The sequence below is a fragment of the Hyla sarda genome, chromosome 6 (genome assembly GCF_029499605.1).
Source record: "Hyla sarda isolate aHylSar1 chromosome 6, aHylSar1.hap1, whole genome shotgun sequence".
In the NCBI taxonomy this organism is placed as follows: Eukaryota; Metazoa; Chordata; class Amphibia; order Anura; family Hylidae; genus Hyla; species Hyla sarda.
In genome coordinates, this window is record NC_079194.1 from 132,552,616 (window position 1) to 132,579,549 (window position 26,934).

Sequence of the window (26,934 nt, forward strand, 5' to 3'; positions counted from 1 at the left end):
TCCATCTGTGGGATGGGTCAAACAAGTATTGGCTTGGCATGAAACCCCTTTATGTGGCAGGGAGTAACACTTATGAACTAACAGTAGTATTCTGAGAAGATAATGCAACAATAAAGCTGGAAGGCTTAACAAGGAGGACGAGGTACCTCAAACTTGGCAATTTCAGTAAACAATTACAATGTATCCTGTCTCATTTTAATATTTTGTTATGATGTGGCCTTCTGCAACAAAACAGCAAAAAAAATTATCAATTATTTCCCATTATTCTGCACTCAATGCCCCACAATGAGAAGGTGAAAACAGAATTTTAGAATTTTAGACAATTTTTTTTCGAATGGATTCAAAATGAAAAGCAAAAATTTTGCATGGACTTAAAGGGGTACTCTGGTGCTCCAGCCTTCTGAACAATTTGTTCAGAACATTTGGAGCCGGAGGCCATGATCGTGACATCACTGCCACGCACCCTTGTCATATCACATCATGCCCCCTCCATTTATGTCTATGGGAAGGGCATGTGGCATGACACCACTAGGGGGCGTGACTGTGATGTCACAACCACTGCCACAGCAACCCAGCGTTTGTTTAGAACGCACGGTGCGGCAGATCAGACATCTTATCCTCTATCCTTTGGATGGTGGATAAGATGTCTAGCAGCAGAGTATCCCTTTAAGCATTGAGACCATTTTGAAATTAAGCTCTGAAGCCTCCCATTTCTTTTGATCATCTCTGAGATGTTTCTATATCTTGATTGGAGTCACCTGTGGTAAATTCAGGTAATTGGCCAGGATATGGAACAACACAGCCCTGTATAAGGTCTTACTGATGACAAAAAGCCATGAGGCAGAAAGAACTGCCTGTAGAGCTCAGATATAGGATTGTGTGGAGGCACATATCTGGAGAGGGGCACAAACAATTTCTGCTACACTGAAAGTTCCCAAGAGCACAGTGGCCTCCATAATTCTTAAATGGAAGAAGTTTGAAACAACCACTTTTCCCCCACTGAACTAAGCAATAAGAGGAAAAGGAGATCAAGAACCCAATGGTCACTCTGGCCAAGTTCCAAAGATTGCGTATGCAGATGAGAGAAACTTCCAGAAGGTCAACCATCACTGCCACACTCCACCAATCTGGGCTCAGTGGCAGACAGAAGCATCTTCTGAGTAAAATATACATAAAAATCTGTCTGGAGTTTGCAAAAATGCATCTAAAGGACTCTTATACTGTGCAAAACAAGAGTCTTTAGTCTGATGTGTGGTAGCCCTTGGGGGGTGTATGGTAGTGGTGGTATGGTATCGGTCTATAAGGGGTTAATGTTAACCCTATAGTTCGTGACGCCAGGCTGAGGGCTGGTATGCTGAGTCAATGCTCCAGCCTATCGCCGCCCTTCCCAGTAACGATAGGTGCATGAAATGACTGAAGGTCCACAAGGAGATCGAACTTGAACTTGAACAATTTTTACTTAAGTGCTTGCACAGTAACAGTCTAATATAAACAGTCCTTATCTTGCTTAGTGACTGACAGTTGTTGCGGACCTTGAGCTAGTCATACAGTCTCTGAATTTAGATATTTAGATATTTGCAGATCCGTCCGGATTTAGGGGTATTATTAGGTCCAGTGATGCTGCAGAGTGTCTGGGGATTGATACACTCTAGATTTAGTATTGTTCAGCCGTTGCCACAAGGCTCGGGCCTAACTCACTGCGTTAGTTGCTGCGCAGATCCTTCTCTCATGACAGCCCACGAGGTAAGAGAGAGAAACATGGCCGCCGCTCCCTTATATGGGCAGTGGGGGGCGGGGCGAATCCGATTGGTCCGAACATCTGCCACCCACCACTACAGAGAGTAATGGGATTGCTTACGTCACAGGGACTCCAAAGGTCCTTAAGCTTAATACCATAGAGTTCACCTAGTCACATGACCCGCAGGTCCTGCAACGCTATGGTACAGGTAATTAACCATTTATTTACAGATATATCATTATGTTTACATTAACCTTATATAGACCACTGGTCTATTAGTAGAAATAGAGGCGACAAGGGATTAATTAAATGACAGGGATCCCTACGTCCTAGGGACTCTGGCTATGGGGACCCACACATACATAGGTACCGTATAGGATGCGGTACCGGGACACCACAAATGAAATTAAGATTGAACGTTCTGGCCTTAGTTCTAAGCTTAGTGAATGGAGGTAGCAAGGCACTGCTCATCACCTGCCAATACCATTCCTACAGTGAAGCATGGTGGTGGCAGCATCAGGCAATGGAGGGGGTTTCTGCGGCTGGGACAGGATGACTGCTAAGGGTTGAGGGGATGCTGAGAGGACAAAATTACAGAGATATTCTTAATAAAAAACCTGATCCAGAGTGCTTGGACCTTAGACTAGGCTAAACATTTACCTTCCAACAAAACAATGGCCAGATTTATCAAACTGTGTGAGAGAAAAAGTGGAAGGATTTTTCCACAGCAACCAATCACAGCTCAGCTAACAAGCTGAGGTAAAGTGAAAGCTGAGCTGTGATTGGTTACTGTGGGAAACTCCCTCCACTTTTTCTCTCGCACAGTTTGACAAATCTGGGCCTATGGCTTAAAGCACACAGCCAAGACAACATATGTCTTAGGGACAAATTTTTATGTTCTTGATTGGCCAAGCTAGAACTTTACTTGAACCCTCATCAAACACCTTTCAACATATCTGAAAATGGCTTCCATTGATTTTCCCAATCTAACTGGACAGAGCATGAGAGGATCTGCAGAGAAGAATGGCAAAAACAAATTCCCAAATCCATATGTACCATATCCAAGAAGACTGGAGGCTGTCATCACTGCTAAAGGGGCTTCAACTAAGTACTGAGTAAAGGATTTGAATACTTATATTAATTCAATATTTTCATGATTTTCCCTTTTCTATAACTTAGCAAATATTTTTAACATCCTAATCAAAAACATGCAAGAGCAAACGAAGAGAATGACCGGCACTGCAACAACTCCTTTAATTGTAAGCAATATCCACAACACACATGAGATGTATCCGAACACTGACTGACAGGACCGGAAGTGGTGCTATTCGCTGAAATCCAAGTCCAATGACAATAGGGAACATATGCAGAATGTAATAATGTAGCACTTACCAGGTCACTTGTATTACCGGCAAACTCCGAATGCTCAAGCATTTGGAGTTTGACGGTAATACAAGTGACCTGGTGAGTGCTACGTTATTACGTTCTGCATATGTTCCCTATTTTTAACATTCTGTTTTTTTTTTTTTTCACTTTGTCATTATGGGGTACTGAGTGCAGAATGATGGAGATTTTTTTTATTTTATTTTAGCACAAGGCCTTAACATAACAACATTTTTTTTAAAAAAGTGAAAGGGGCAGAAGACTTTGCAAATGCAATGTAATAAAAGTGCATAATATGTAGTTCTCTGTTGGAGGCATATACTTGAATAAAAGTAGTGGCTGGCAGTTTTATTGCACCAGTGTCTCTAACAAAGATTGAGTTCACACTGTGTTTTTCTTTATCATTCACTTTCTCTGTTTCAATGCATTTAATTTTGCTGTATACAAAAATGTATTCAATGAGAAAGGAAATCAGCTGCATGGCATACAACCGAATCTGTTTTTAGCATCCGTTAGCATATACTTTTTTCCTTTTTGAAGTATTTGAAATGTATACAGTTATGCCTAACTTGTGATGGCCTCAACATGTGATGTAAGTCACTTATGATTGCCCATGATGGGATATTGTAAGTTAAATACAGCAAAAATTGATGATGCCTGTGGGCATGGACAATGTTAGCCACCCCCAAGGACTGCTCAGTACAGCGGTACGGAGATCTGCACAATGTTTCGCATGCGCTTCTATCATTGTGCTGCCAGCCTGAGCACATCACACTGAGCAGAACTTACTCCCGGCTGCCTGCTCCTTCTAAACATTAACTGGTTGTGTCCCATGTATGTTGTGCCGGGTTCCAAAGGAATAGGAAGAGTGGGGTACAATGTGGCTGGATACAATGGCTAGAGGTGGTCAGGATTACACAAGCAGTCAAATGGCCAATTCTACACTGGGGGCCCTGCGTTGTCTGTTGTCAGGAGTGAAACAAAAAAGGAGCAGCCTGTACCAGGTTAGATGGCAATGTCAGCAATAAACTGTGGGACCCCTTAGCACACATTGTCACAGGAATAGGAAGGGGGGGTGCCAAGTTAGATGTCAGGCTGTGCCAGTGTTGTCAGTGAGTTGTTATTGTGGTTAATTTCTAAGGCCCTGGTGTAAGTCCTTCCAATGATCGTGGGCCACTTCTGTATGTGAAATATGGGGATATGTCACATCTATCTATCTATCTATCTATCTATCTATCTCTCTATCTATCATCTATCTTGAAGTCACCACTTGCACAGCACAGGATACTCTGCCCGGATGCCAGCACTTGTATACTATTGGACCTGAGGAAGGTGCAGGTAAGAAACAAAACGCGCTGTTCATTTGTTCCGAATAAATCATTAAGTCCTCTGTATTTTTGGTGATTCCATACTTCCTATGCAAGTTTAGCAGCCGCGCTCGTACCAGACCCCCTTTTTTTGCTTTGCTATTTTCCTGACTGTCTCTAGGGATACTTAAAATAAGTGGTTAAAAAGAATAATCTACAAAAATAGGCGCTTCTCCCAATAAAAGGTTTTCTTTATTCCATCAAGGTAGACATAAAAAATTCGATCAAAAGGCACTTTCAACGTGTATCTAGCTCGGACTGAGCTGTTTATCAAGACGTGCATATTTCAAAGCAGTAAAAACACACATGTAAATGGAAGCTCCAGTGATTGCACTGGCTGGGAATTTGCCCGGGAACTGGTACACCCAAATGCTGGCTTCACTGTTAGGTGTTCTAAAATGGCCGTTTTGGGACATCCTGTGTCACGTAACTGACATAAAAACATTCATTAATAGTTCTAGTAGGATTGACATCCAACCTAGGTATGAAACACTTTTGCAACCAGAAAATTAAGAAAAGAGATTAAAATAGCTATAAAACAATGATTATAACAGAGTTGCAGGGAATACAATTCTGTGAACGCTGCTCTGCAATTATTGCCTGTCAATCACCCTTTCATGGTGATACTATATGTTACAATGTGGCTGTAAGTCCTGCAGGCGAGTTGACTATTGCCTACCGACCTCCTTGGATGATCGGGTGCTCCAGGGCTGCGGACCCGCCACTGATATGCTGATGTAGATGTTGTGCTCTGAGCATAACCAACTCTAGTGAGTACATTTTATTGAAAACTCTGCCTGCATTATAATGGTAATACACAAGGATCGCGCTCCTCTTCTTTTTTGTCTCTTCAGTCTAGGGATACTTACACAGTTTTATGTACCCTGTTTCAACCTTTTGACATATACCTGTATATAGCAATGGGCATTAATTAGCATTAGTCCGCTATTGTAGGGACCACTGAGAAGTTCACTCTTATCGGAAAGGCTAGTTTTATGAGAAATATTGTGTTCGGCACAATAAACACTCCTATAAGACTGGTACTATAGGGACCACATATGGACTATTACTATCACTGTGGGTTCTACTGTGAAACTAGTAATACAGGCATTATTAGGAGGTTGACATCATTAGCACTACTGTATGTATATTTTCCTGAGGGTAGGACAATGAATGCTTTAGAAGATGTGACCAGATTGCTCAAGGGTGGGAGTTATTTCATGGGGCACTGTGCGCTCCACTTGTACCCTTACCTCTCTCCTATCTCCAGTTGTGAGGGGACGCACCATGTCTCCCTAGCAGCAGTGAATTTTACCATATAGAACTGTTGTTGTGTATCTGAATGATAAGCAGAGTTTCCTTTCAGGATATATACAGTACAGACCAAAAGTTTGGATACACCTTCTCATTCAGAGTTTTCTTTATTTTCATGACTATGAAAATTGTAGATTCCCACTGAAGGCATCAAAACTAGGAATTAACACATGTGGAATTATATACATAACACAAAAGTGTGAAAATATGTCATATTCTAGGTTCTAGCCACCTTTTGCTTTGATTACTGCTTTGCACACTCTTGGCATTCTCTTGATGAGCTTCAAGAGGTAGTCACCTGAAATGGTCTTTCAACAGTCTTGAAGGAGTTCCCAGAGATGCTTAGCACTTGTTGACCCTTTTGCCTTCACTCTGGGGTCCAGCTCACCCCAAACCATCTCGATTGGGTTCAGGTCCGGTGACTGTGGAGGCCAGGTCATCTGGCGCAGCACCCCATCACTCTCCTTCTTTGTCAAATAGCCCTTAGGCTGGGTTCACACCACGTTTTCTTAAATACGGTTCCCGTATACGGTTTGGAGGAGGGGGCGGGGCTTAATCGCGGCGCCCGCACTCAGCCGTATTCGGGAACCGTATTTAATGCAAGTCTATGAGCCGACCGGAGTGAACCGCAGCCTCCGGTCGGCTTCGTTTTCGGCCGTATGCGGTTTCCCGACCGCAGGCAAAAACGTGGTCGACCAGGCCTGACAAAGCACCGGAGGGTGTGATACGGTCCGTGGCCGGCGTCTGAGAGCTCCCCCACGCGTTGAGGCTCTCTCCTGCTATACTCCTCACGGATTGATGGTGATCCAAGCTTGGATCCCGTGGTGATGGCGATCGACTCCAGGTGAGTGCGTTCTGATCTCTTCGAATGTACCCATATGGAATGCCTTTTGTCTGTATAGAAGTGCACCACCCTTGTCTTTGCATACAGTCGATCCCCATGCTAGCACACTCTAAGGTGGAACCATAATATTGGACTATATGAAGTACTGAGTCCGAAATTTTGTATCATTGTGGGATTGAGATATACACAGCAGTGCCGGTGGTTTCAGTTCTTTATTTATCTGAATAAGACACTATTTGACCTGTACATCGGACCATGTCGTATATGTCTTGAAGTGCCTGTGTGGCCTTCTCTATGTGGGAGAGACCACATGGGACTTCAAGACAAGGTTCAATCAGCATCGATTTAGCATTAGGCGGGGGAGGCTAGACCTCCCTGTATCAAAACATTTCAAGGAAAAGGGACACGGAGAAAAAGATCTTAAATTCACACTATTAGATCATGAACCCCCACACAAAAGAGGGGGCGATCGGAACAGTTGCTTAAAACGTTGAGAGTTGGAGTGGATCCACAGATTATAGACACTCAAGCCTGAATGTGGACTTCACCCTAACACCCAAATATACAATGCCAAGTGATGGGTCCCACAAAAGGGATGTCTCACCAATATTGCTCTTATGTCACGCAGAGAAGGTTTTTGTCAATAGTGATGACATATGAATCATGCATTTGTGATTTTTATCTGTATACCTCTTAATACGTTTTTCACATATATTTATACATATTTTTGTATATTTCAGGATGAAGAGATATATGTATCGGCAGGTGGCTGAGACAACCGTATGAACATTTCACTGAAAAAACTTGTCTTTTATTTCGCGATATTGTTGAGTATTTGTTGTTTTTTGATCAAATATAATAAAAACTTCATTCGCTAGGTGGGAGAGAAGAGATTTCTCCTGGCTGGGGAGAGTCAATATTTTCAAAATGAATATTCTCCCCCGCTTGCTGTATCTTTTCTCCTGTATACCTCTCCATATGCCATGCGCTTTCTTTAGAGAGATCTCTTCGCTCCAGAAGGACTTTATCTGGGCGGGAAAGCACTCGAGGTTAGCCAAGCGGATTCTTATGCGAAAAAAGACAGCGGGCGGATTAGCTGCCCCAGATGCCCTTTCCTACTACCTTGCAGCTGTCCTTACAAGAGTTCTGGACTGCTGTCGGCAAAACACACGCAAACAGTGGGTGGAAGTGGAGAATCACACGGTGGGCTGTAATTTGAAGGCCTACATATGGTGCTCTCCTCCTACCTCCTCACTCCTTCCCCCCCTGATGAGACCCCCAGTCCTCTCTTCCATTCTCCACTCACGTAAATCACATCTATCGCGTCTAGATCTATTCCATCCTAACGGCCCTCTGACGCCTCTATTTGGCAACCCTCTGTTCCCACCGGCACTATCCAGCTCCCACTTCCTATCCTTCCATAAAAGTCAGGGTACCACATTCCATCATCTCCTTGATCAATCGACCCTTAAACCTCTCCGTGACCTGATACCTGACCCATCCAACTCTGCTAGGTACTCCTTTCAATATCTCCAGGTACAACATTTCTATTTCAAACACAAGCACACTCTGCAACTACATCGACCTCTTACACGATTCGAGAAATTGTGTCTCACCCCTAACGCTCTAACACACACAATTAGTCTCCTATACTCCCTGATTCTTGAGGAATCCACCAACCACCCTCTCCCATTCAGGGCTGGCTGGGAGAAAGACCTGGGCCATCCCATCCCGGATGCTGATTGGACCATGGCTCTCTCTAAATGTCATAAATCATCCATCTCCTGCAAAGCTCAGGAAACTAACTACAAGATCCTGACGAGATGGTATCGCGTCCCGGCCTTATTGGCCACATACTACCCCGGGGTTCCTGATACGTGTTGGAGGTGTAACCAGTCTAAAGGAACCATGCTACACATCTGATTGACATGCCCACCGCTTCTTGCTTTTTGGAATACGGTTCTTGATGTCATGTTCCATATCACCTCGGTCCGGCTCCCACCCAGCCCTGAGATCACCCTCCTCTCCATCCTGCCCACCTCCACTCCTTCAGCCTACTCCAAACTTCTTACCTTTCTCTTACTAGCAGCGAGATCGACTATCCCAAGGCTGTGGAAAAACACCACCCCACCCTCTATCACATCCTGGCTGCAAGAAGTGTCTCATATCCATAGGATGGAGGAACTAACAGCCGATACAAACAATCGACATGCACGATACTTGGCAACATGGAGCCCATGGACTACATTCCTAAACTCCCCGGACTTTTTGAATTTGCACTTGTCCCAATGATCCCACTTACTCCTTCTCCCACATACCATACCTTGCTTCTCCCCATTTCTCCATCATCCCTCCCTTCCTTCCCCACTTTCTTTTCTTCCTTTCTGTATCCTCTTCCCCCTCCTCTCTGCTCTTACTCTTAACATGCGCTCTAGTTGCAAACGTCAGCTCTTACGCACTGAGTAGTTATCCCTTTCCTGCCCAAACTTTAGCTCCTGTCTTGGTGGACCCGTCGGTGTTCTTCATGACAGATACTCTTTTTCTTCCGTAAGGTCCCCCCTCAGACATTGGTTGACCACCTTTGCCACGGACTAGAATAGTTGGGCGGATCTTAGTTCTGTGCTCTTTGCCCACTTCACTTTAAGCAAACTTAACTACTCGACACGCCACATACGTGGTGCGTCATTGACCTTTTAAGCAGCTGACGCGCATACATTGTTGGGAAACCCTTGTTTCCCCTGTTTTATATAAATTGCTTTGAACCTATGTTGAATAATTGTGCCTTCTGTTTTGTACACTTCTGAAAAACTTTTCAATAAAAAAATTTTTGAATTTGAAAAAAAAAAAATAAAAAAAAATAAACACTTCATTCTGTAATTAAAATGTGGTATGCATCACTGACATACAGGCAAGTGTGAGACACTATGTCCTACCTTTTTATTTATTCATTTTCATCTTTCATCTAATATTGTTCATTTTTCTTTTTTTTTTTAATTTCTTTTAAATTTTTTTCTATTATTTTTTTTTTTACTTTATTAAACATTTATTTTCCCCCTCAATACTTTTATTTTTTATTTTTTTATTTATTTTTTATTTTTTGTTATCTTTTTCTTATTATTACTTTCATTTTTGAATATACATATCATCTATGGCAGGAAAATATGGTCCTAGGTATGAATGGATTTACGATTATGGCACCCCCATTCACTGCAGGTGTATCCCTGAGGTGCGGGCTGCACAAAAAGTGGAAACAGTGCCGAGCCATTCGGACCCGGCACTGATACACAATGTGTTACCGTTCTCCGATACATGGAGATGGTGTGCAAGTGTATGCCAGCAACAGGGGAGGGGTAACAGTGCCGATGACTAACATGCGTGTGCATGGGACCTATTCCATCTTCTCAAAATACATCTAACAGAGCGCAATAACATTGCCCTCGGTGCTATAGAGTTATCAGATTATCGTTACTATTATTTATCTATTTTACGCTTTCATTTTGGTTTACTTTGCCCTGTTCCAATATGGAGGACGCAGTGTCACTCACTCCAGCACACCTGCACCGGCCTGACCTAAGACCCTGGTCACATGATCAGAGATCCATACTCCATGATTGGTCAGGATGCTATGCTGCAAGAAAGATACAGACACTGCGCAGCAGCAGTGTAAAACTACCCCCGCTATGGACGCTATTAAGATCTACATTAGGTGAGTCCAGCCACTTTCCGATCCATACCTCAACAGTTTAAATATGGTTTATATCTGTATCTATTAATTGATTAATTAAATGTAACAACGTCCATTCTCATGATCTGTATACTAGGTTTACTGTTTTTAACTCCACGTATAGCACTTTAGGACAGCTTAGGTTGTCCCCTATATAAATCATATACACATGCACTTTTGATTTGTTTTTTATATGAAATATTCACTAAATTGTATTATTTGCTGTGAGATAATGATGTGTCACTGTATGGGATTGTTTCCCTATAAATACCTTGTTAATTCACTATTGATTTGCTTGAGAATGGTGTTGTGAGAACACCGAAACGTTGCACTTGCACTTTATGTTCGTGGAATAAACCACCCTTTGTTTGGATATATCGGTGTGCTGCGGTCATCTCTTTTGTGATATATATATATATATATGTATGATGCAGACAAGGTCAGGCTGCTCACCACTCCCGCGTCCGCTGCACTATCTCGTGCCACGGACACCGGCACCGCTCCCGGCTTAGTAGAAATCTCACAGAAAAGAAAACGTCCGGCACTCGGGAAGATGCAGGCAAAACTTGTCAATGGCTTTATTCACACGCTTAGGCAGGACACAATACAACATGCACACAACATTGTGTCCTGCCTAAGCGTGTGAATAAAGCCATTGACAAGTTTTGCCTGCATCTTCCCGAGTGCCGGACGTTTTCTTTTCTGTGAGATATATATATGTATATATATATATATATATATATATATATATATATATATATATTCCAGCAATAAGTTCAACAGCACTCACGGATTCAAGGTGAAAAAACGCAACAGTGTTTATTTAAACCATGTTCAGATGCAACGTTTCAGTGGTATCCCACCACCTTTTGCATCTGAACATGGTTTAAATAAACACCGTTGTTTTTTTACCTTGAATCCGCGAGTGCTGTTGGACTTATTGCTGGAATTTATGGATGCGGTCTGCGAATGGGACCGCAGTTTTTTCCTATTGCACCCGGACTACTATCTAGAGATCTACAGTGGTTGTGCTGCCCTCCACCTATTGGGATATATATATATATATATATATATATATATATATATTGTGGCAGTGTGGCAAGGAAAGGGTGTATTTCCTTGGCTCACCCTGCAGAAGCTCTCACCTGCTTCTTAAGTAATGAGGCAGGAAGGAAGGGAAGTGTATATGAGATGGAGACTCAGTCTAATCTAGGCTCTTCCTAGGAGACAGCATGTGGGCTGTAGGGAAGAGACAGAGCCTGCTGAGGAGTACACAGCCCGAGTTATGAGGGGCTCAAAGAGACTGCCATGAATTGTGAGTAGAAGGTTGCAGGGGACATATGTTTAACCGGCTGAGGGAAGCTCAGCGGTTGTTAGTCAGGACAAGCTGATCTGTTTAGTCAGTGACCAGACGGTCTAGGATTTTGTTTTGTTCCTGCTTTTTGTTTATTTCTTTCCCTGCAACCTGTCTAATAAAACTGGCAAGGGGCCAGATTTGCATTATAAGCATTTGTTTGCTGGTTTATTGAGAAGAATCGCATCCTGTGGCGTGGTCCAGGACGATCCCAGAGCTAATCCCCAAGACGGATCGTCACAATATATATATCATTTGTTCTTTCTATTTTCTCTCTGGTTATCTTTTTATGACATGAAGACAAATTAGTTTATTAATTTAATTAGTTTAATTGATTTATCTTTTATTTATCATTATAATGTTTTTTTTTGTTTGTTTTTTTTACAATTTTTCAGACTGTAGGAAGAGAATTGGCTTGAAATCCTCTGAATATTGTTTATTTCTTGTTTGTGCTATATATAATCAGCACAGCAGTGGACTCGTACAATGCAGATTCCTGGTGGGACCTTCGTGCTGTCGTCACTCGTTGCCCACACATATTGTTCTACATTCCGGCACAAGAGCTGAAATCAGGAAAAAAAGACAGGGGCATTTCTACTAATGTGCTTCATGTAGATGTCACCATTTTACCTTGTTTCTATGAGAATTCAGTCAGACGGCCTTGTACAGATTTTTATTTCCCGTTGGATTCATGACCGCTGTGAGCTATTTGTGAGGTACTGAAGCCGCTAAGAGAAAAAACTCTTTCTCCTGTGACAATAAAAGGCCACCATACACACAGCAATTACCATTAATGATCTGGGTAGTTTTAGTAAATGAGATTTTAAAATCATTTCTATTAGAATTTTACTTAAATTCCATGCCGCTCCTCTACTTCACTCCAATAGGGTTGGGGATAGACTAGCTGCTAGTAGGTGATATGTCTATGGGACATTGTATCTCTATGGACCCATGACTTAGGACTCAATTTGGTGGAAAGGTTATTTGAGTCCTCTAAGTGTTTGGCTGGCCTAAAAATAACATAAAACGTCATAACTGTAGATCAGTAGAACTAGTAATGTTAGATTGTTGTGTTAATGCGGAATCTAAATAAAAATAACTTTAATCCATAACTTCTAATGATTAAGATGGAAATGGAGAGGTATGTGCAGCTCAAGAACATCAAGGCTTCTTTATTCGCAGTCTTCTAAGATGCTTTGGTTTATACGAAAGTCTCTTCTAGTTTCTTTCTTAATCCTTCAGTCAACTTTGGGTTGCATCTTTGTAACAACATGTTTTTATTGATCATGACCCCCCATAACCTCTGGCATTATGTGTCCCTTTCTTGCCTGAATGTCTTCTACTAATTTATTTCTTTCTGAGTATCTTCCATGATTTATGACTTAATGGGTCCCATAACCTTTACAGCTGGGACTTTTCTCCTATACGATGGCCGCAGGTTTCCTTCTCCGTACTTTGCTCAATCCCTATTGGTTCAAGCAATTTCTTTCAATTCCAGTCCAATTTATCTGTCTTTGGTCTGTTGATGCTATTAAGGTGGAAAGTTTTATGACTTTGTGCTGGGGTCATTTGCCTCGGTATTGTTTTTGTTCTTAGTGAAGTCCTGACAGTCCTTTTTGAGGCAGATATAGATATTTTCCATATCATTTTTTTCCCAAGTTCAATTTTGAAATCAACTTAACTTTTGATCTTTGTGTTTGTGCGCTGATATTAAAAGTAGAAATTTAGACAGTTATCCACCATTTAAGCCCAATTTCAATAACTCTAGGGACCAATTATATGAAATATTCTTGGTCCTCTCCCACCTTACCCCCTATACACCCAATACAAGGAATGCATGAATAAAGATAGATCCGGCGGTGTTGCGTGGTTTAAACTTAGATTTTACTTAGTTAATTATAGTATAGAGCTTGTAGCAAGATGATAACTGAGGAAGCCTCGTACTGACCTCATACAGGCCCTCTACTCATGGCCTGATATTCCTGCAATGGACCCCTTATGCTCAACCATACTATACCCCCTATACAAATACATACACAGGATTAGCGCAAGATTTTATCATAAAGATGAACAGATGCAACTTTACAAAACAATTATGGGATTACATACATATGATGTTTTAATACACGTATAACATGAATATACCTCAAATTGCTTTAAGCACTCTAGCCCTATTATAAGGCCTTAGCTAGGACTAATAGTAAAACATTAACTCTCTTTTAGGATTCATGGGGCCAGAATGAGTGAATACAAAACACTTCCCTATCTAACAGTCTACATGACATATTCCCACCTCTAGGGGACCTCTGCAGTTTTTCAATACCTGTTACGCCGAGCGCTCCGGGTCCCCGCTCCTCCCCGGAGCGCTCGCAGCGTTCTCTCATTCGCAGCGCCCCGGTCAGACCTGCTGACCGGGTGCGCTGCGATATTACTCCCAGCCGGGATGCGATTCGCGATGCGGGACGCGCCCGCTCGCGATGCGCATCTCGGCTCCCGTACCTGACCCGTTCCCCGTCTGTGTTGTCCCGGCGCGCGCGGCCCCGCTCCTTAGGGCGCGCGCGCGCCGGGTCTCTGCCATTTAAAGGGCCGCTGCGCCACTGATTGGCGCAGCAGGCCTAATCAGTATTCTCACCTGTGCACTCCCTACTTATACCTCACTTCCCCTGCACTCCCTCGCCGGATCTTGTTGCCATTGTGCCAGTGAAAGCGTTCCCTTGTGTGTTCCTAGCCTGTGTTCCAGACCTCCTGCCGTTGCCCCTGACTACGATCCTTGCTGCCTGCCCTGACCTTCTGCTACGTCCGACCTTGCTCTTGTCTACTCCCTTGTACCGCGCCTATCTTCAGCTATCTACTGGTGGATACGACCTGGTTGCTACCGCCGCAGCAAGACCATCCCGCTTTGCGGCGGGCTCTGGTGAATACCAGTAGCAACTTAGAACCGGTCCACCAGCACGGTCCACGCCAATCCCTCTCTGGCACAGAGGATCCACCTCCTGCCAGCCGAATCGTGACAGTAGATCCGGCCATGGATCCCGCTGAAGTCCCACTGCCAGTTGTCGCCGACCTCACCACGGTGGTCGCCCAGCAGTCGCAACAGATAGCGCAACAAGGTCACCAGCTGTCTCAACTGACCGTGATGCTACAGCAGCTATTACCACAGCTCCAGCAACAATCTCCTCCGCCAGCTCCTGCACCTCCTCCGCAGCGAGTGGCCGCTTCCAGCCTACGACTATCCTTGCCGGATAAATTTGATGGGGACTCTAAGTTTTGCCGTGGCTTTCTTTCACAATGTTCCCTGCACTTGGAGATGATGTCGGACCAGTTTCCAACTGAAAGGTCTAAGGTGGCTTTCGTAGTCAGCCTTCTGTCTGGGAAAGCTCTGTCATGGGCCACACCGCTCTGGGACCGCAATGACCCTGTCACTGCCTCTGTACACTCCTTCTTCACGGAGATCCGAAGTGTCTTTGAGGAACCTGCCCGAGCCTCTTCTGCTGAGACTGCCCTGCTGAACCTGGTCCAGGGTAATTCTTCTGTTGGCGAGTACGCCATCCAATTCCGTACTCTTGCCTCCGAATTATCCTGGAATAATGAGGCCCTCTGCGCGACCTTTAAAAAAGGCCTATCCAGCAACATTAAAGATGTGCTGGCCGCACGAGAAATTCCTGCTAACCTGCATGAACTTATTCATCTTGCCATTCACATTGACATGCGTTTTTCCGAAAGGCGTCAGGAGCTCCGCCAGGATTTGGACTTTGTTCGCACGAGGCGGTTTCTCTCCCCGGCTCCTCTCTCCTCTGGTCCTCTGCAATCCGTTCCTGTGCCTCCCGCCGTGGAGGCTATGCAAGTTGGCCGGTCTCGCTTGACACCTCAAGAGAGGACACGACAGGCAGATCCATGTAGTCTTGAAGAACCTATTTGGTGTTCGCATGCCCTGTTCCCCTTCCTTTTGTCTCTTAAGTAATAAACCTAGCAGGATGCCGTTCCGTACATTTCGGATGGCTCAGTTCATTCTTATGGCCACCAGGATACATATAGCTGCACAATGGAAATCCCCATCTTTGTCTTTTCATAAGGTTATTGACAAGGTTAACTACATCATGCTGTGTGAAAAGTTATCAGCCATACGTGAGAGTAGGGTAGAATGTTTTGATAAGTTATGGGAGGCATGGCTGCTTTCTCCTTATTGTCCTTCTATGCAAACATGCCTCTCTCTCTATTGATTGGGGGTGGGTGATGGCCTCCATGTTTTACGCTAGGCTGGGGTTCCCTTTGTGGCGACGACCGGTCCAACCAATATTATTCTTATCTGTCTCCCTCCTATGTATGCATTATGGATCCAGTGCAATTATTATTGTCAGCTGATCAGATGTTTCCTCCTAGTTATGTGTTGTAACTGTTTTATTTGTTACCATGTACCACAACGCCCATATGGGCATCCATACCTACCATTTACATCCTGTATATTGCTACCAGCTCTTTTCAATAAAAGACTCATGGTTTGACTGTTAAGAGAGGACACGACGCCGCATGGAGAACCTATGCCTGTACTGTGCCGGTACCGAACACTTCTTGAAAGATTGTCCTATCCGTCCTCCCCGCCTGGAAAGACGTATGCTGACTCCGCACAAAGATGAGACAGTTCTTGATGTCTACTCTGCTTCTCCACGCCTTACTGTGCCTGTTCGGATATCTTCCTCTACCTTCTCCTTCTCTGCTACGGCCTTCTTGGATTCCGGATCTGCAGGAAATTTTATTTTGGCCTCTCTCATCAACAGGTTCAACATCCCGGTGACCAGTCTCGCCAGACCCCTCTACATCAATTCTGTTAACAATGAAAGATTGGACTGTACCGTGCGTTACCGCACGGAACCTCTCCTACTGTGCATCGGACCTCATCACGAAAAAATAGAATTTTTGGTCCTCTCCAACTGCACTTCTGAAATTCTTCTTGGATTACCGTGGCTTCAACGCCATTCCCCAACCCTTGATTGGTCCACAGGAGAAATCAAGAACTGGGGTACTTCTTGTCACAAGGACTGTCTTAAATCGGTTCCCAGTACTCCTTGCCGTAACCCTGTGGTTCCCCCTGTATCCGGTCTTTCTAAGGCTTATGTCACGATGCCGGCTGGCAGGAGGTGGATCCTCTGTGCCAGAGAGATATTGGCGTGGACCGTGCTAGTGGACCGGTTCTAAGTTACTACTGGTGTTCACCAGAGCCCGCCGCAAAGCGGGATGGTCTTGCTGCGGCGGTAGTAACCAGGTCGTATCCACTAGCAACGGCTCAACCTCTCTGACTGCTGAAGATAGGCGCGGTACAAGGGAGTAGACAAAAGCAAGGTCGGACGTAGCAGAAGGTCGGGGCAGGCAGCAAGGATCGTAGTCAGGGGCAACGGCAGGAGGTCTGGAACACAGGCTAGGAACACACAAGGGAACGCTTTCACTAGGCACAAGGGCAACAAGATCCGGCGAGGGAGTGCAGGGGAAGTGAGGTATACATAGGGAGTGCACAGGTGAAGACACTAATTGGAACCACTGCGCCAATCAGTGGCGCAGTGGCCCTTTAAATCGCAGAGACCCGGCGCGCGCGCCCTAGGGAGCGGGGCCGCGCGCGCCGGGACAGGACCGAGGGAGAGCGAGTCAGGTACGGAAGCCGGGGTACGCATCGCGAGCGGGCGCCACCCGCATCGCGAATCGCATCCCGGCTGGAGGCGGTATCGCAGCGCACCCGGTCAGTGGATCTGACCGGGGCGCTGCCGTAGCGAGGATGTTGCGAGCGCTCCGGGGAGGAGCGGGGACCCGGAGCGCTCGGCGTAACAGTACCCCCCCCCTTGGGTCTCCCCCTCTTCTTAGAGCCTGAGAACCTGAGGACCAGACTTTTATCTAGGATATTGTCCTCAGGTTCCCAGGATCTCTCTTCAGGACCACAGCCCTCCCAGTCCACTAAAAAAAAAGTTTTTCCTCTGACCTTTTTGGAAGCCAGTATCTCCTTTACGGGGAAGATGTCTGAAGAACCGGAGACAGGAGTAGGAGAAATAAGTTTGGGAGAGAAACGGTTGATGATGAGTGGTTTAAGAAGAGAGACATGAAAGGCATTAGGAATACGAAGAGAAGGAGGAAGAAGAAGTTTGTAAGAGACAGGATTAATTTGGCACAAGATTTTGAAAGGACCAAGATAGCGTGGTCCCAATTTGTAGCTGGGAACACGGAAGCGGACATATTTAGCGGAGAGCCATACCTTGTCTCCAGGAGAAAAAATGGGGGGAGCTCTTCTTTTCTTATCAGCAAACTTCTTCATGCGTGATGAAGCCTGTAAGAGAGAATTTTGGGTCTCTTTCCATATGGTGGAAAGATCACGAGTTATTTCATCCACAGCGGGCAAACCAGAGGGCAAGGGAGTAGGGAGGGGGGGAAGAGGGTGACGGCCGTACACCACGAAAAATGGGGATTTGGAAGAAGATTCAGAGACTCTGAAGTTGTACGAGAATTCGGCCCATGGAAGAAGATCTGCCCAGTCATCCTGGCGGGAGGAAACAAAATGCCGTAAATAATCACCCAGGACCTGGTTAATTCTTTCTACTTGCCCTTTGGATTGAGGATGATAAGCAGAAGAAAAGTTTAATTTAATCTTGAGTTGTTTACAGAGAGCCCTCCAGAATTTTGACACGAATTGGACGCCTCTATCCGAGACGATCTGCGTGGGCAACCCGTGAAGACGAAAAATGTGTACAAAAAATTGTTTTGCCAACTGAGGCGCTGAAGGAAGACCAGGAAGAGGAATAAAATGTGCCATCTTGGAAAATCGATCAACGACCACCCAAACAACAGTGTTGCCACGGGATGGGGGTAAGTCTGTAATAAAGTCCATACCAATCAGAGACCAAGGCTGTTCGGGGACAGGCAGAGGATGAGGAAGACCAGCAGGCTTCTGGCGAGGAGTCTTATCCCGGGCACAGACAGTGCAGGCCCGCACAAAATCAACAACATCCGTTTCCAGAGTCGGCCACCAATAGAAACGAGAGATGAGTTGCAAGGATTTCTTGATGCCCGCATGGCCTGCGAGATGGGAGGAGTGACCCCATTTGAGGATTCCGAGGCGTTGGCGTGGAGAAACGAAGGTCTTCCCTGGAGGAGTTGCCTGATGGAGGCTGGAGAAGTGGAGATCAGGCAGTCAGGAGGAATGATGTGTTGCGGAGAGACCTCTACTTCCGAGGCATCCGAGGAACGAGAGAGAGCATCGGCCCTAATGTTCTTATCGGCAGGGCGAAAGTGAATTTCAAAATTAAACCGGGCAAAGAACAGAGACCACCTGGCCTGGCGAGGGTTCAGCCGTTGGGCAGACTGGAGATAGGAGAGATTCTTGTGATCGGTGTAAATAATAACTGGAAATTTTGATCCCTCCAGCAGATGCCTCCATTCCTCAAGTGCTAATTTAATGGCCAGTAGCTCTCGATCCCCGATGGAGTAGTTCCTCTCCGCCGGAGAGAAGGTCCTAGAAAAAAAACCACAAGTAACAGCATGCCCAGAAGAATTTTTTTGTAGAAGAACCGCTCCAGCTCCCACTGAGGAGGCATCAACCTCCAATAGGAAGGGTTTAGATGGGTCAGGTCTGGAGAGCACGGGAGCAGAAGAAAAGGCAGACTTGAGCCGTTTAAAGGCGTCTTCCGCTTGAGGAGGCCATGACTTAGGATTGGCATTCTTCTTGGTTAAAGCCACGATAGGAGCCACAATGGTGGAAAAATGTGGAATAAATTGTCTGTAATAATTGGCGAACCCCAAAAAACGTTGGATAGCACGGAGTCCGGAGGGGCGTGGCCAATCTAAGACGGCAGAGAGTTTGTCTGGGTCCATTTGTAGTCCCTGGCCAGAGACCAAGTATCCTAGGAAAGGAAGAGATTGACATTCAAACAGACATTTCTCCATTTTGGCATAAAGTTGATTGTCACGAAGTCTCTGAAGAACCATGCGGACATGCTGGCGGTGTTCTTCTAGGTTGGCAGAAAAAATCAGAATATCGTCCAGATACACAACAACACAGGAATATAAGAGATCACGAAAAATTTCATTAACAAAGTCTTGGAAGATGGCAGGGGCGTTGCACAGGCCAAAGGGCATAACCAAATACTCAAAGTGTCCATCTCTAGTGTTAAATGCCGTTTTCCATTCGTCCCCCTCCCTGATGCGGATGAGATTATAAGCACCTCTTAAGTCCAGTTTGGTAAAGATGTGGGCACCTTGGAGGCGATCAAAGAGTTCAGAGATAAGAGGTAGGGGGTAGCGGTTCTTTACCGTGATTTTATTAAGTCCGCGGTAGTCAATGCAAGGACGTAGGGAGCCATCTTTTTTGGACACAAAGAAGAATCCAGCTCCGGCAGGAGAGGAGGATTTGCGGATAAACCCCTTTTTTAAATTTTCCTGGATGTACTCAGACATAGCAAGAGTCTCAGGGGCGGACAGAGGATAAATTCTGCCCCGGGGTGGAGTAGTGCCCGGGAGGAGGTCAATAGGACAGTCATAAGGCCTGTGAGGAGGTAAAGTCTCAGCTTGTTTTTTGCAAAATACGTCAGCATAGTCCATATAGGCCTTAGGGAGACCGGTTACAGGGGGAACCACAGGGTCACGGCAGGGAGTATTGGGAACCGGTTTAAGGCAGTCTTTGAAACAAGAGGTACCCCAGCTCTTGATCTCTCCTGTGGACCAATCAAGGGTTGGGGAATGGCGTTGAAGCCATGGTAGTCCAAGGAGAATTTCGGAAGTGCAATTGGAGAGGACCAAAAACTCAATTTTTTCGTGATGAGGTCCGATGCACATTAGGAGGGGTTCCGTGCGGTAACGCACGGCACAGTCCAATCTTTCATTGTTAACGCAATTGATGTAGAGGGGTCTGGCGAGACTGGTCACTGGGATGTTGAACCTGTTGATGAGAGAGGCCAAAATAAAGTTTCCTGCAGATCCGGAATCCAAGAAGGCCTTAGTGGAGAAGGAGAAGGTAGAGGCAGATATCCGCACAGGCACAGTAAGACGTGGAGAAGCAGAGTTGACATCAAGGACTGTTTCACCTTTGTGCGGAGTCAGCGTACGTCTTTCCAGGCGGGGAGGACGGATAGGACAATCCTTCAGGAAGTGTTCGATACCGGCACAGTACAGGCAGAGATTCTCCATGCGGCGTTGTGTCCTCTCTTGAGGTGTCAGGCGAGACCGGTCAACTTGCATAGCCTCCACGGCGGGAGGCACAGGAACGGATTGCAGAGGACCAGAGGAGAGAGGAGCCGGGGAGAAAAAACGCCTCGTGCGAACAAAGTCCATATCCTGGCGGAGCTCCTGACGCCTTTCGGAAAAACGCATGTCAATGCGAGTGGCTAGATGAATGAGTTCATGTAGGTTAGCAGGAATTTCTCGTGCGGCCAGAACATCTTTAATGTTGCTGGATAGGCCTTTTTTAAAGGTCGCGCAGAGGGCCTCATCATTCCAGGACAATTCGGAAGCAAGGGTACGGAATTGTATGGCGTACTCGCCAACGGAAGAATTACCCTGGACTAGGTTCAGCAGGGCAGTCTCAGCAGAAGAGGCTCGGGCAGGTTCCTCAAAGACACTTCGAATTTCTGAGAAGAAGGAGTGTACAGAGGCAGTGACGGGGTCATTGCGGTCCCAGAGCGGTGTGGCCCATGACAGAGCTTTTCCAGACAGAAGGCTGACTACGAAAGCCACCTTAGACCTTTCAGTAGGAAACTGGTCCGACATCATCTCCAAGTGCAGGGAACATTGTGAAAGAAAGCCACGGCAAAACTTAGAGTCCCCATCAAATTTATCCGGCAAGGATAGTCGTAGGCTGGAAGCGGCCACTCGCTGCGGAGGAGGTGCAGGAGCTGGCGGAGGAGATGATTGCTGAAGCTGTGGTAGTAGCTGCTGAAGCATCACGGTTAGTTGAGACAGCTGATGGCCTTGTTGCGCTATCTGTTGTGACTGCTGGGCGACCACCGTGGTGAGGTCGGCGACAACTGGCAGAGGAACTTCAGCGGGATCCATGGCCGGATCTACTGTCACGATGCCGGCTGGCAGGAGCTGGATCCTCTGTGCCAGAGAGGGATTGGCGTGGACCGTGCTAGTGGACCGGTTCTAAGTTACTACTGGTGTTCACCAGAGCCCGCCGCAAAGCGGGATGGTCTTGCTGCGGCGGTAGTAACCAGGTCGTATCCACTAGCAACGGCTCAACCTCTCTGACTGCTGAAGATAGGCGCGGTACAAGGGAGTAGACAAAAGCAAGGTCGGACGTAGCAGAAGGTCGGGGCAGGCAGCAAGGATCGTAGTCAGGGGCAACGGCAGGAGGTCTGGAACACAGGCTAGGAACACACAAGGGAACGCTTTCACTAGGCACAAGGGCAACAAGATCCGGCGAGGGAGTGCAGGGGAAGTGAGGTATACATAGGGAGTGCACAGGTGAAGACACTAATTGGAACCACTGCGCCAATCAGTGGCGCAGTGGCCCTTTAAATCGCAGAGACCCGGCGCGCGCGCCCTAGGGAGAGGGGCCGCGCGCGCCGGGACAGGACCGAGGGAGAGCGAGTCAGGTACGGAAGCCGGGGTGCGCATCGCGAGCGGGCGCCACCCGCATCGCGAATCGCATCCCGGCTGGAGGCGGTATCGCAGCGCACCCGGTCAGTGGATCTGACCGGGGCGCTGCCGTAGCGAGGATGTTGCGAGCGCTCCGGGGAGGAGCGGGGACCCGGAGCGCTCGGCGTAACAGCTTATATGGACTATTCTGACGTTTTTTGCAAAAAGCAAGCTGAGACTTTGCCTCCTCACAGGCCTTATGACTGTCCTATTGACCTCCTCCTGGGTACTACCCCACCCCGGGGCAGAATCTATCCTCTGTCTGCCCCAGAGACTCTTGCCATGTCGGAGTACATCCAGGAGAATTTAAAAAAGGGGTTTATCCGCAAGTCCTCCTCTCCTGCCGGAGCTGGATTTTTTTTTGTGTCCAAAAAAGATGGCTCCCTACGTCCTTGTATTGATTACCGCAGACTTAATAAAATCACGGTAAAAAAACGCTACCCCTTACCTCTTATCTCGGAACTCTTTGATCGCTTACAAGGTGCCCACATCTTTACCAAACTGGACTTAAGAGGTGCTTATAATCTCATCCGCATCAGGGAGGGGGACGAATGGAAGACCGCATTTAACACCAGAGATGGACACTTTGAGTATCTGGTCATGCCCTTTGGCCTATGCAACGCCCCTGCCGTCTTCCAAGACTTTGTTAATGAAATTTTTCGTGATCTCCTATATTCCTGTGTTGTGGTTTATCTGGACGATATTCTGATTTTTTCTGCCAACTTAGAAGAATACCGCCAGCATGTCCGCATGGTTCTTCAGAGACTTCGTGACAATCAACTTTATGCCAAAATGGAGAAATGTCTCTTTGAATGTCAATCTCTTCCTTTCCTAGGATACTTGGTCTCTGGCCAGGGACTACAAATGGACCCAGATAAACTCTCTGCCGTCTTAGATTGGCCACGCCCCTCCGGACTCCGTGCTATCCAACGTTTTTTGGGGTTCGCCAATTATTACAGACAGTTTATTCCACACTTTTCCACTATTGTGGCTCCTATGGTGGCTTTAACCAAGAAAAATGCCAATCCCAAGTCCTGGTCCCCCCAAGCGGAAGACGCATTTAAACATCTCAAGTCTGCCTTTTCTTCCGCTCCCGTGCTCTCCAGACCTGACCCATCTAAACCCTTCCTATTGGAGGTAGATGCCTCCTCAGTGGGAGCTGGAGCTGTCCTTCTACAAAAAAATTCTTCCGGGCATGCTGTGACTTGTGTTTTTTTTTCTAGGACCTTCTCCCCGGCGGAGAGAAACTATTCCATCGGGGATCGAGAACTACTGGCCATTAAATTGGCGCTTGAGGAATGGAGGCACCTGCTGGAGGGATCAAAATTTCCAGTTATCATATACACTGATCACAAGAATCTCTCCTATCTCCAGTCTGCCCAACGACTGAACCCTCGCCAGGCTAGGTGGTCGTTGTTCTTTGCCCGTTTTAACTTTGAAATCCATTTTCGCCCTGCTGACAAGAACATTAGGGCCGATGCCCTCTCTCGTTCTTCTGATGCCTCTGAAGTAGAGGTCTCTCCGCAACACATCATTCCTCCGGACTGTCTGATCTCCACTTCTCCAGCTTCCATCAGGCAAACTCCTCCAGGGAAGACCTTCGTTTCTCCACGCCAGCGTCTCGGGATTCTCAAATGGGGACACTCCTCCCACCTCGCAGGCCATGTGGGCATCAAAAAATCCTTGCAACTCATCTCTCGATTTTATTGGTGGCCGACTCTGGAGACTGATGTTATTGATTTCGTGCGGGCCTGTACTGTCTGTGCCCGGGATAAGACTCCTCGCCAGAAGCCTGCTGGTCTCCTTCATCCTCTGCCTGTTCCTGAACAGCCTTGGTCACAGATTGGTATGGACTTTATTACGGACTTGCCCTCATCCCGTGGCAACACAGTTGTTTGGGTGGTCGTTGATCGATTTTCCAAGATGGCACATTTTATTCCTCTTCCTGGTCTTCCTTCAGCGCCTCAGTTGGCAAAGCAATTTTTTGTACACATTTTTCGCCTTCACGATTTGCCCACGCATATCGTCTCAGATAGAGGCGTCCAATTCGTGTCTAAATTCTGGAGGGCCCTCTGTAAACAGCTCAAGATCAAATTAAACTTCTCTTCTTCTTATCATCCCCAATCCAATGGGCAAGTAGAAAGAGTTAATCAGGTCCTGGGTGATTATTTACGGCATTTTGTTTCCTCCCGCCAGGATGACTGGGCAGATCTTCTACCATGGGCCGAATTCTCATACAACTTCAGAGTCTCCGAATCTTCTGCTAAATCCCCATTTTTCGTGGTGTACGGCCGTCACCCTCTTCCTCCCCTCCCTACTCCCTTGCCCTCTGGTTTGCCCGCTGTGGATGAAGTGACTCGTGATCTTTCCACCATATGGAAAGAGACCCAAAATTCTCTTTTACAGGCTTTATCCCGGATGAAAAGATTTGCTGATAAAAAAAGAAGAACTCCCCCCATTTTTGCTCCCGGAGACAAGGTATGGCTCTCCGCTAAATATGTCCGCTTTCGTGTCCCCAGTTATAAACTGGGACCACGCTATCTTGGTCCTTTCAAAATCAAGTGCCAGATCAACCCTGTCTCTTACAAACTCCTTCTTCCTCCTTTTCTCCGTATTCCCAATGCCTTCCATGTCTCTCTCCTTAAACCACTCATCCTTAACCGCTTCTCTCCCAAAGTTGTTTCTCCCACTCCAGTTTCCGGATCTTCTGACGTCTTTTCTGTGAAGGAGATTCTAGCATCCAAGACGGTCAGAGGTAAAAGATTCTTCTTGGTCGACTGGAAGAATTGCGGCCCTGAGGAGAGATCCTGGGAACCTTAGGACAACATCCTGGACAAAAGTCTTATCCTCAGGTTCTCAGGCTCCAAAAAGAGGGGGAGACCCAAGGGGGGGGGGGGAGTACTGTTACGCCGAGCGCTCCGGGTCCCCGCTCCTCCCCGGAGCGCTCGCAGCGTTCTCTCATTCACAGCGCCCCGGTTAGACCTGCTGACCGGGTGCGCTGCGAAATTACTCCCAGCCGGGATGCGATTAGCGATGCGGGACGCGCCCGCTCGCGATGCTCATCTCGGCTCCCGTACCTGACCCGTTCCCCGTCTGTGTTGTCCCGGCGCGCGCGGCCCCGCTCCTTAGGGCGCGCGCGCGCCGGGTCTCTGCCATTTAAAGGGCCGCTGCGCCACTGATTGGCGCAGCAGGCCTAATCAGTATTCTCACCTGTGCACTCCCTACTTATACCTCACTTCCCCTGCACTCCCTCGCCGGATCTTGTTGCCATTGTGCCAGTGAAAGCGTTCCCTTGTGTGTTCCTAGCCTGTGTTCCAGACCTCCTGCCGTTGCCCCTGACTACGATCCTTGCTGCCTGCCCTGACCTTCTGCTACGTCCGACCTTGCTCTTGTCTACTCCCTTGTACCGCGCCTATCTTCAGCAGTCAGAGAGGTTGAGCCGTTGCTGGTGGATACGACCTGGTTGCTACCGCCGCTGCAAGACCATCCCGCTTTGCGGCGGGCTCTGGTGAATACCAGTAGCAACTTAGAACCGGTCCACCAGCACGGTCCACGCCAATCCCTCTCTGGCACAGAGGATCCACCTCCTGCCAGCCGAATCGTGACAATACCAAACACTTTGCAAGCATTCACCGAATAGTTACATACATTTAGGGGGAGATTTATCAAAACCTGCGCAGAGGATAAAAAGTTGACTAGTTGTCTATAGAAACCAATCAGATGTGTTTTTTTTAATGTTTCGGAGGCCTTTTAAAAATTAAAGAAGAAATCTAATTTGGTTGCTAGGGTCCACTTTTCCTCTTTTCCCTTGCATAACAAAGTTATGGCGCTCCCATAGAAACTATACTACTGTGTATAGGGAAGAGTTGTCTTTCAGTGGACCATCCCTTAAATCCTCTAACCGCAGCACATGAGCACGCCTCTACATAAATCCCCACACATCTCAGGCTTCCCATGCGCCCTTACGGATATCTGCGCCAGCTCCGCGCTGGTGTAGACTTCAGCTACTATTTACACCCGTTTGCCATGAATTGTAATAAATGTGTATGCCACGCCTCTTCACATGGTGCCACACCCACTTTGTACCACTCTCTACCCACTTGGCGAGAGTGGCGCAAAGTGTCAAAAAGTCCCAATTTTTTTTAATTGTCCCTGTGCCATATTTGCCCTGCACAGAGACGATAAACCTCCCACAATGTCTGTTAGAAAGTTGTAGAACTTTCCATTAGACAATGGTAAAGATTTACTAGCAGAAAACTTGAAACACCAGCCTCACCCTCATAAATTGTACCCTCCCCCCCATCATTACTTTGAACTATTTTGTGTGATCACTTGGCCCTAAAGGATCTAAGGTGTACCCTCCATCATTGCTATGAACCTGGCCCTATAGGATCTGAAGTTTTGGGTATAGAGGCACAGAAATCAAGAAACTTAAACTTCTAAAAAATATTCCGCTATGCAGCTGTAATTTGTTTCACAGTGATCATAAAATATGGCCGCATACGATGGAGCAGGGATCAATCTCCTGGAAGGCTCGGGATCCTCTCTAAGTCCTTCTTGTTATTGTAGCTGAGATAATCATAAGAACATTCTAATTCTTCA